The sequence below is a fragment of the Antechinus flavipes genome, chromosome 1 (assembly GCF_016432865.1).
Source record: "Antechinus flavipes isolate AdamAnt ecotype Samford, QLD, Australia chromosome 1, AdamAnt_v2, whole genome shotgun sequence".
Taxonomy (NCBI): Eukaryota; Metazoa; Chordata; class Mammalia; order Dasyuromorphia; family Dasyuridae; genus Antechinus; species Antechinus flavipes.
Window position 1 is genome coordinate 504,298,980 of NC_067398.1, and position 11,454 is coordinate 504,310,433.

Genomic DNA, 11,454 nt, shown 5'->3' on the forward strand with positions numbered 1-11,454 from the left:
GACCCAGTGTGGGTACCCTACCCTCCTTTTTTTCTCACTTATATGTGCTATCTTCCTCAATGAGAATGGAAATTCCTTAAAGTGAGGAACTATTTTGTTTAACCTTACCTCCTATACAGAATAATATTTAGGGTAAGATAACTAGAATTTTGCCCTCAGGCATCAAAATGTAAAAAGCGCTTAAAACACCATTTCAGAGCTCACATTCTCTTGCATACTGTGTTTCCATTTTTATAGAACCTCTATGAACCTCTAGGATATCTTACACTACACTTCTCTGGCAGGAGCCATTCTTTCAAAAACCCTTTAGAAATATTACAATATCTCAGAAAATGTCTCTTTCTGCCCCCTAGCTATACTCCAGTTAAGCTTCTTATCCTCCTTTTGCTTTCTTCTCTCTCTTTCTCCAGACCTATAAATTTCTAGTTATGGCTCTCCTAGAATGCAAAGTTTTTCAAAATTTTTACTATCTATCTTCTCCAAAGAAAACAACTGCTAGCTTGTCTCCTTTTATATAATTCTATACTATTTTATTTTATTTGTTTGTCTACTTTGATATCAATATAATATAAAATTTCATGTTTATATAATGAAGCAAATAATATAAATATCTATAAAGCATATTTATTCATAATTTAATATTATAAAATATGTATTATGTAATTATATAACTCTTTGTTTATAATTTGAAAACATTATTTATAGTAAAAATTATTTTGTATTTCCTAAAATTATTTGGTACTTATCTATAGGTCAAACCCCACTAAATAGAATATAAGATTCTTGAAAACAAGAACTATTCCATTTTTACCTAACAGAGGACCTTGCACATAATAAATGTAGTCACTTCATAAATGTTTCCTGAACTATATTTATACATTAGGAAACAGGTGCAGAGCATAAGTTAGATTGTCTGCCTTCAATGGAAGGAATTAGATAACTTATTGACAGGGCAATTTGAGATTAGAAAAATATAGTTATAGAAATTTTAATATTCAAAAGATCACCTGATATTCTAACATTCATATTATCATACATATGCGTTCTTTCAAGTTCATGGCATAATTACAGCCAGCAAGCACAACCCAGAATGCAGTGGGAAGCCATTGCACTTAGGGTTATTACATTCTGATGGATGCTGTCTTACTACTTCATGGCTGTGAGATTTTCAGAGCTAAGCATCTCTTTTTGTGAGCCATAGCTTCTGCATTTGCCACCTAAAGTCATACTGATCTATAAAGTATGATCTGATTTGTCATTCATTCTCCCTTCTGGTCTCTTAGAGAAGTGTTACTTTTTGGGTTTCCCTCTCTTTAATTACCTTGTTTCTATGGCCTCTCCCTGGAGGAGTTAAAACTTTTTCCAGTCTTAGTAGTATTTCCTTTTCATGTCCATCTTCCTCAGCCAGAAAATCCATTAGTACAATTTATCCATCCTTATAGGTGTCTGTGATACCTTTTAATTTAGTATTCCCATTAATGTGCTGTTTACTCCTTCCTCAAGATCATTAGGAGACTTGAAATCCCCTGGGGATCATAGTGGGAATTTCTCATCTAATCATGTGTATTGAAGATTTTATTGCATTCTTGGTTACTATACTGCTAACATTTCTCCTTTTCAATTTGTTTCTCCATTCTATAACCCTCTCCTCAAGCTTTTACTCTTCATAAGATTTCTACGAAATTTGTTAATCTATACACTGAAAAGATATTTATTGAACAACTGTGGTTTGCAAGATATCATACTAAGTGTCTCTTAAGGAAGAACCATGGATATAGTCCCTGACCTCAAAGAATGTTAATGGTGAAATTAAAAGTACTTCCTGCTTAAGGATGATATCAGAACAGCTGAGATTAAAAAAAAAAAAAAAAAAAAAAAAACAGAACCTAAAAATAATTGTAACTGGTGGTCCAGTATCCCAAATTCTGGGCATATATGAACAGAATCCAATCTTCAGACAATTCCCTCCCAAAACCACAATTTTTTTTTAGTTCATTTTGTCTCCTTTATTCTGGAACAATCTCTGAATACAACCTATGAGAATTCACAGATGTGAGTAAAAAGTGCCTCCCAATCCCATGCAAGTATTCAAGATAATAATATAAACATTAGGAATTAGACAGATTTTACTGCAATCCACAAAATATGCAAAACACATAAAAGAACTCATAGTAATCCATTAACAATATCAAGTGTTCATAATCCATGAACAGTAATTATTATTTGCCTCCCTATTTGGTGAATTACAATTTCCCCCAGTATTCTGCAGTCATTTGATCCTGTAGTACCACCCTGTGGTTTGAATTTCCCTCAGAAAGGAAATGAAATGAGGGTTGCTAGGTAGGTAATGGGTGGCTAGATGGCACAGTGCATAAAGTTTTGGGATTGGAATCAGGAAGACTCATCTTCTTGAGTTCAAATCTGGTCTCAGACACTTATTAGCTATGTGATCCTGGACAAGTCACTTAACCTTGTTTGCCTCAGTTTTCTCATGTGTTAAATGAACTGGAGAAGGAAATGGAACAGCATTTCAGTATCTTTGCCAAGAAAACTTCCAGTGAGATCACATAAAGCTGTATATGATTTGAACAACAAAAAGATAGGCAACACACTGACATTATAGTTTGTTTTTTAATTTCTCCTCCAGAAATCTTCTGGACTCCCCTGGAAGAAAAACACTTCTTTTAGAGAAATAGGATTTGAAAAGGGATTTTCAAGGCTATTTTAGAGCTGTCACACAGATACTCTCACCATCCAAATAACTCATGGTAATGAGTTTGTGCTGGAGTACAGAACTTTGTTCTGGAGTACAAAGTTGAGTTACCTCATTCCTCCATGTGAAGTCTTTAGATATTTGTTGCAGTTTCTCCCAAGAATCAGAAACAGAATGCATAATCCTCTTGTCTGGCTATGAGGTATGCCTTGAAGGAAATTTCCCCTTTCCTGAATTCTAAAACTTTTTTGTTAGTAAGAAGGTAAACTTTAAGACTGGAACAGCCCCAGTAATTCTCTCTTCTTTGGCTAAAAAATAAGATTCTGGGATCATGTTGTTTAGGAAATCCCCCTTCTGTGATTATAGGGACAGATTCAGGACACTCAAAGGGGAAACTGCTAAGGTGTTAACCCTCAGAAAATTCTCCCACTTGGCCAAGTAGTTTCATTCTCCATGGTTTCCATATGTTTAAGAAGCTATGACTTTGGCCCTCAAATATTGGGGTTGGAAACCCAACATCCTTATAGTCCACTTGAGTGGACTGAAGTCCACAATTAGCTCCCTATACTAGTCTGTTCCAAGGCTGCTATGAACAACTAAAAGGTCTTTCTGTGAAAAAGAAGAAAAGGAGAAAAGACTGGTGTGGTACATGTAATATCTCTTTTATAGACTAGCACAAAAGGCAGAATCCTCCCCCAAAAGTCTCACAAGATCTTGAGGCCATCCCATGATGAAACTCTACAAAAACATTAGGAAATAAATATCCTTAGCTTTCAAAGGAAAGCACAGACCAAATGTCCCAAATATTTCCCAATCTTATAAGATCTTTAGGTAGATCAGATATCTTCCTTGATCATTACCATTATTTATTATGTGACAGAGAGGTACAAGAACTTTCTTTTCCCCATTTTTTCTTGCCATCTCTTTGTGAACAGATGAGAGAGGAAGAAGAAATCATAAAGAATATATGGAATATGCTTTGGAAGGCATGTTATTATATGCATTAATAAACTGCTGTAGTTTGAAGACATATGAGAAAGAGTATTGAACAAGGTACTGTGGTAAATATTCAAGAAGAAAGATTGCAGATATTGTGTCATGTGAGCTTTCTGAAAGTGTGGAGCTGTCTAGATTTCTAGATAAATATAGAGAAAGAGAGGTATTTGGAAAACAATTCACAAACCCTCTACTTCTGAATAAGATTTATTTAATGGCACAAAATTCATCATTGAGAAAGCAGCATGGACTATGGAAGACAAAAAAGGACTTTTAGTGGATAAAATTACCCTCCTCTTTGACCAGTACCTGTATCTGTTTTGAAATAACTTTGGTTATGCTCATTATTATTTTAAACATAAAGCCTATACTCTAAGCTTACTTGTACAATAGATATCATACTGTTTGTGTTCTCAATATCTGGAGAAGGAACTTAAGAAAAAAAATTTGGAGCTCAAAAATTTTGAAAATATTTATTTATAACTAAATATAAAATAAGAAAAAACAAACTAGAGAAAAAAGACAGAAAAGGAAAAAGACAGAAGGGATGTGCCCAGTAGAATATCAGGGAGAATTTAAAATATGTAACAATAAATTTTCATTTTAAGAAAGTATATAGAAGGGAGCTCAAAATTTTTAAAAATTAAAATAAATAGAATTTTTTTTAAAAAGAAAAGAAAATCCACGCCTATGTTCCTAACCATTAGAAATTTTGTATTGTTTGCAGAAAATGAAATCTAATTCCTGCAAGTCTGAGGAATGAAATGACTAATATGATTTAGGAGTCTCTCAGATTTTAAAATGAGAGCTACTCTTCAACAAAATATGTGAACTTGGACTTCTAATTCCACTGTTTTTAATTTCTTCCTCCATCCCTTTGGCATAGAAAGTCAACTATCCTCCCCTTTTCAAGATGTCAACTAGCTAATCAAACAAATTCTCCTGCATTCCTGGGATATGATTAAAAGGCTGCTTCATAGAGCTATTTATACATTTTAACAATGATCTTCTGATACCTACTTTGTTACCCTTCTATTCAATACTAAACTTATTTAGTGTTTGCTGTGAAAGTATTAATTCTGTGTACTTTGATGGTTCATTCTGGCCTAGAAGTGAATCTAGGTTTTTGAGGTAGTACTAGTTGTAGCTCCTCCTGATTCCAGGCCCAGCATTCTATCCACTGCACCATCTAGCTGCCCTCTCTGATTAGTAAATGTGTATTAAGTTGAATGGAAAGATCATACACCTTACTAGAGAAAATAACAAAATAAGAGTTAGATAGTTTAGTGCTCTCCTAAATAGGGCAATAGATAGAACACTGGCCTTGGAAAAAGAAAGACCTGAATTCAAATTCAGCTTCAGATACTTCCTACCTATGTGACTTTGGGCAAATCACTTAAGCACCCTTTCTTTAACTCTAAAATTGGGAGTTAAAATAGCATCTGCCTCCCGGGGTTGTTTTGAGAATAAAAGGAAATAATATTTGTAAAGTTCTTGGAATAGTATTTGACATATAATAGTCACTATACAAATATCTGGCTATTATTATTATTATTGTTATTATTGTTATTATTATTATTATTATTATTATCCCTATTGCCATTGTCCTATTTACTCTGAGAAATGGACTTATCCTTCCATTTTTTGGAATCTTCTTCTTACTCCAACATAACATTGGATTTTTAAAAAAAGAAAACAACTATTTTTTTATTTTCCTTAGCATTCATCTCTTAGCATTCTACTCTTTCTGCACGTTTGTATAGCCAATATTGTTCCCATAGAATATCACTCTTTTAAATGCATGTTTTTATTCACATTTCAAAGAATATTAGATATTAGAAGAGACATCAAGACACTTTTTCATGCAGATCATATTTAAAAACAAAAGCTTTCTTCAACATACCTATCAAGTTATCCAACTTTTGCTCAAAGATCTTAAATGAAGAGGAACCAACTACCATCCCCTGATGTAGTCTATTCCACTTTTTTAATTGTTCTAGTTGTGAGTTTTATCTTACATCATGCCTCTATTTATATCTTTGAAACTTCATTTTATCTTCCCTCTGAAGCAAATTAACTGTAGGTACCTCAATGTCCTGTCCTATGACCTTTTCTTTCTTACTCTGTTCAACTTTGATGATCTCATTAGTTTTCTTGGATTTAAATGTCATAATTATATTGAGGACTCCCTAATCTATGTATCCAACTCTGGTCCCAACCCTGAACTCCTCTTCTGTATTTGTTGTTCAGTTGTGTCCAACTCTTGGTGATCCCATAGACCATAGTATACCATGCCCTTATAACCTCCACTAGCCCTTTTTATTGCTTAGTTTTATTTTTTTCTCAATAGTATTTTATTTTTTCTGTCAATATAAAGTAATTATTAAATAAAAATTTTAAAAAATAGTATTTTATTTTTTCCAAACAAATATAAAGATAATTTTCAAAATTCATTTTTGTAAAATTTTTTGTTTCAAGTTTTTTTCTTCCTCCTCCTTATTTTTCTCCTTCTTATGACAGCAAGCAATCTAGTATAGGTTATACATGTATAATTCTTTTGAATGCATTTCCATATTTGTCAGAAAAATCAGATCAAAAGATAAAAAAAAACATAAGAAAGAAAAAGTAAACAAACAAAAAAGGTAAAAATACTATGTTTTAATCTATATTCAGTTTTCATAATTCTCTCTTTGGATACAGATGGCATTTTCCATCCCAAGTCTATTGGAATTGCCTTGAATCACCACATTGCTGAGAAGAGCCAAGTTCATTGCAGTTAATCATCACATAATCTTGTGACTGGATACAATGTTCTCTTGATTCTGCTTCTTTACTCAGCATCAGTTTATGTAAGTCTTTCATCATTTCTTATAGAACAATAATATTCCATTACATTGATATACCATAACTTATTCAGCCATTCCCCAATTGATGGATATCCACTCAATTTTCAATTCCTTGTCACTATAAAAAGAAGTGCAACAAACATTTTTGCACATATGTGTTCTCTTCCCTCTTTTATGATCTCTTTGGAATACAGATCCAGTAGGGAAACTGATGGATGAAAGGGTATGCAAAATCTTATAGCCCTTTAAAGATAGTTCCAAATTGCTCTCTAGAATGATTGGATTATTTTACAACTCCACCAACAATGGATCTCCAAAACCCTTTCAACATTTGTCACTTTCCTTTTCTATCATATTAGCCAGTCTGAGAGGTATGAGGTGGTAACACAAATATGTTTTAATTTGTTTTTCTCTAATCAATAGTGACTTAGAGCATTTGTTTCATATGACTATAAATGGTTTTAATTTCTTCCTCCACTATCTCTTGAAGGCCATCCAAGTTCATGTTCATTGTTTCCATGACACCATCCATTTATCTTGTCCTATGTCATTGCTCCTTTTCTTTTGCCTTCAATCTTTTCCAATTTCAGGGTGTCTGCCTAGTGGACATTTTGAACTGGATTCCTTTAGGGTGTCTCAAATTCAACATGTATATAATAGAATTCATTATCTCTCCTATAAGTCCATGCTTTTTTCCAGGTTAACTTTCATATTTTTGTCTAGGGTATCACCATCCTTATAATCAGGTTTGAAATCTCAATTATACCTAAGTACACTTGACCTCATTTTACATAGCCAGTTGGTTCTATTAGTAACAGAAAATGAAGAAGTTATGAATGCTGTGGATAAGTTCACTTACCTTGACAGTATACTTTCTAGGGATGTCAACACTGATAATGAGGTTGCCACATACATTGCCAGAACTAGCTCAGTGTTTTGGAGGTTCTGAAGTAAAGTGTGGAAGAAGAGAGGTATCAGAATTACTACCAAACTGAAGGTCTACAAAGTCATTATGCTGAACTTATTGTATATCTGTGAAACCTGGACAGCATACCAGCACCATGACAAGAAACTGAACTGCTTTCATTTACATTGTCTTAGGAAGACTCTAAAGATCACCTATCAGGATAAGACAACAGATACTGAGGTCCTTTCTTGAACTAAACTGCCAAAGATTCCAACTCTACAGCAGACAGCACAGCTCTGCTGAGCTGGTCATGTGGTTTGAATGTCAAATGTACTCTTGCCAAAAAGACTGTTTTATATAAAGAACTCACACAGAGAAAGCACTCACAAAGTGGTCAGTAAAATTGATAGAAGGCCATTCTTAAGGTCTCTCTCAAGAACTTTAGAATCAATTGTATGAGATGGGAGACACTGGCAATGGCACGCCCTTATCAGAGAAGGTGCCATACTCTATGAGCAAAGCAGAACTGAATTAGCTCAGAAGAAACATGTGATGCCCAAAGCTAGAGAAGCCCCCCAAATAAACTAGTTGTGTCTGACTTGTGGCAGACCCCTCCAATCTTGTATTAATCTGATTAGCCACAGTCGGACACACTGTAACTTGACTCTAACATAGTAATGTTATTTTGTTTCTCTTTGAGAATCAAGGACAGCAACCAGCCAACCAATCAACAGAATTTTCTTCCACAAGATGTCTTTCATCTGTCTACTTACATAGTCACAGCACTACTTCAAGCTCCTATAGCTTCTGATGTGGACTATCTCAATAGCTTCCTAACCATTCTTCTTGCCTAAAGCTTCTCTCTTCTCTAATTCTCCACACAACTGCCACAAGAATATTCCTAAAATGTAGGTTTGAGCATGCTCTTCCCCAATTCAGTAAACACTAATAAGTTCCTATGACTTCTAAGCATCAAATGCAAACTACTATTTTGCTTTTAAAGACTTTCACACTCTTTTTTTCAAACTGCATTTCTAGTCTTATACATTATTCTACTTCATTCATTTTATTTATTATTATTTATTCATTTCAGCCAAATTACATGGAAAGGAGAGCGTCAAGTCAGAAGAAGCCATGAGTCGAAGTAGAGTTAGAGCCAGGAGAGAATTACTTCGGAAGGCAAGAGAGATAGATTCATCTTTGTGCTGGTAGAGGCTGAAGAAAGCAGAGGCAGAGGCTGAAGGACAAACCTTTGGATTTGGAGACATTTGGAGGGAGCTTTTGGAACTAAGCAGAGAGACAGGCCTCTAAGAATCTAGCTATCTAGGCCCAAGGAAAGAGACAAGACTTGGAAGGAGAAATAAACATTTGTATTTTTACCAGCTGGCTGCATTTGGGGTAATTATTGATCTGAACTGATACTAAGGCTGCCTCCAGAAAACCTCCCCGAGAAACCTGCTCTCTCCCCTAGAGAGAACCATCATTTATATTTCTTATATCATTTTAAAGAAAAAAAAGATCACTACATTTTGGCATTATTGCACTACCCGTCTGCTTTATTACTTCCTTACTAGTTCTAAGCAGTGTTTTTTTTTTTTTGGTTTGTTTGTTTGTTTTTTTAATGAAGGCTAAGATTGTCTTAGCTTCCTTGGCTTTCATATCACACTACTAACTTCTATGGTGTTTGAAGTTTGCTAAAAATCCAGTTCTTGTGCCAGCATCCTGAATATTTTGCTTGTAAAGTTTTGTTTTGTTTTGTTTTGTTTAGGCCCAAGTGGGAGACTTTCTATTTACCTCTATTAAATTTCATCTTACTGGATTCAGTCCAATATTCTAGCCTATTAAGATATTTTTGGATCCTGATTCTGCCATTTAAAATGTTAGCTATTTCTCTCAGCTTTGTCACCTGAAAATTTGATGAGTATGCCAACTTGCTATTGTCCAAGGTCACTAATAAAATATTAAACAATATAGGACCCAAAAACATCCCTGAAGCTTTCCACTAGAGAAGTCTCAAGTTGATGCTGCATCCTTAATGACAATTTTTATAGCCCACCTATTCAACCACTTCTGATTCTACCCGATTATACTATCATCTCACATATACTATACAAAAAATAGTATTAAAGACTTTCTTAAATGTTATGTGGAAATCTAGGAAACTTGTTCAGTCATTTTTAGGCATGTCCAATTCTTTGTTACTCCATTTGGAGTTTTCTTGGCAAAGATACTGGAGTGGTACAGATGAAGAAACTAAGGTAAACAGTATTACTTGACTTGCCCAGAGTCACAGTTAGTAAGTGTCTGAGGCTAGATTTGAATTCAGGAAGATAAAGTTTCCTCACTCCTGGCTCAGTACTCTATATTCTGAATATTCAATCTAAAATCTCTGTCAAAAAAAGATATGGTTTCTGGTATGATCATGATCCGTTCTTGAAGAAAATAGACTAGTTTTCTGTAGTCATCACTTCATTTTCTTGCAGTACATTGACTATCTCTTTAATAAGACAGTCAATGTACAGCAAGAAAATGAAGTGATATATTTTTCTAGGAATTGAGGGTAAGCTCATTGGCCTATGGTCTTCAGACTCCATTATTTCTGCTTTTTGAAAGCTGAGCTATTTCTCTAGTCTTAAAGTATCTTCAGTTTTTCAAAATCTTTCTTTTTAAGAAGAATAGATTTTTTTATTTACAAGTTAATTTTACAACACCTAGATTTCACTCTAAATGCTTCTTTCACCTTTTCTTAGAGAGCCCTCTCTATATACAAAGAATTATTGAAAAAAGGAAAAAAGAATTAAGTGAAAACCTTCAGCAAAACCAATTAAAGTATGAATTTATATGTAATGGTCAACTCCTATACATCCTCTCATCTTTTCAAGGCATTGAGAGGTCTTCTCATAAAGCTTGCACTTTATAATTTTGCAATATTAATTTTCAACAGTCTTTTCTATTGATATTGTCATCATTATATATATTTGTTGTCCTGGTCCTACTTACTTAATTTTGCACCAATTAATATACATCTCTCTATTCTTCTCTGTATCATTCTCATCATTTTTTGCATAATAATAGTATTACATTAATGTACCCATAATTTGTTTATCTATTTCTAAATCCATGGGCATCTACTTTGGTTTACTATTCTTGACTTAGCTCTAGCAAAAAAAAAAAAAGCTGTTATAAATATTTTTTTTTCTGTTTATAGACATTTTCTTTTTGTTAGTAAGTTCCTTGCAATATATGCCTAGCAGTAGAATCTCTGAGTCTAAGGATTTGGACATTTCAGCTACTTCAATTGCATAATTGCAAATTGCTTTCCAGAATAGATATTCTAATTCACAGCTTCACTGGCAATATACTCCTATATTTTAATTTTTACAACCCTTACAAAACTGACCATTCCAATTTTTTTGTCATCTTTGTCTTTTAGCTAGGTATGAGAGAGAAACAGGCTCATTAAGATTTTCATTTGTTCTATGATTAATGATTCAGTTTATAATTCTTTTGAGAACTATTTGTTTACATTATTTGACCACTTGTCCACTAGGGGATTGGCTTTTGGTATGCTTCTGTTCTCTAGATGTCTTCAGTATCAATCCCTTTTTAAAGATATCTGAATCATTTAGTTTTAGTTACTATGCTAAGTAGTGGAGACGCAAAGAAAAACAAATTAATAGTTTCTGCTCTCAAGGAACGCAGTCTAATAGGAGAGACAAAAAGGAGAGAAGGAAATCATTATGCAGAAGCATGATATACACCAACTAAACTGAAAGTAGTCTCAGAAGGTATTGCAATTAGTGAAAGTTGGAAAAGGTTTGAAGGAAGCCAAGGAAACCAGAAAGTAGAGATAAGAAAGAAGATCTAAAACTCTTTTTTTCCCCTAGAGTCTACATTTCTCTAATTCTTTCTGCTTAAGTTTCTACAATGGTATTTTAATTTCATGTGATCAAAATTATCTTTATTTTTTTCAATTTCCTCTAGCCTTTGTT

General features: G+C 33.7%; 1 long non-coding RNA gene across 1 annotated transcript; it reads left to right on the plus strand.

Moving 5' to 3' along the window:
• The first annotated feature begins 6,417 nt into the window (after positions 1 to 6,417).
• Positions 6,418 to 9,293, plus strand: LOC127544005 (uncharacterized). Its single transcript, XR_007949357.1, has 2 exons — positions 6,418 to 6,558; positions 8,556 to 9,293. It is a non-coding gene; the product is annotated as an uncharacterized LOC127544005 (long non-coding RNA).
• The last annotated feature ends 2,161 nt before the right edge of the window (positions 9,294 to 11,454 follow it).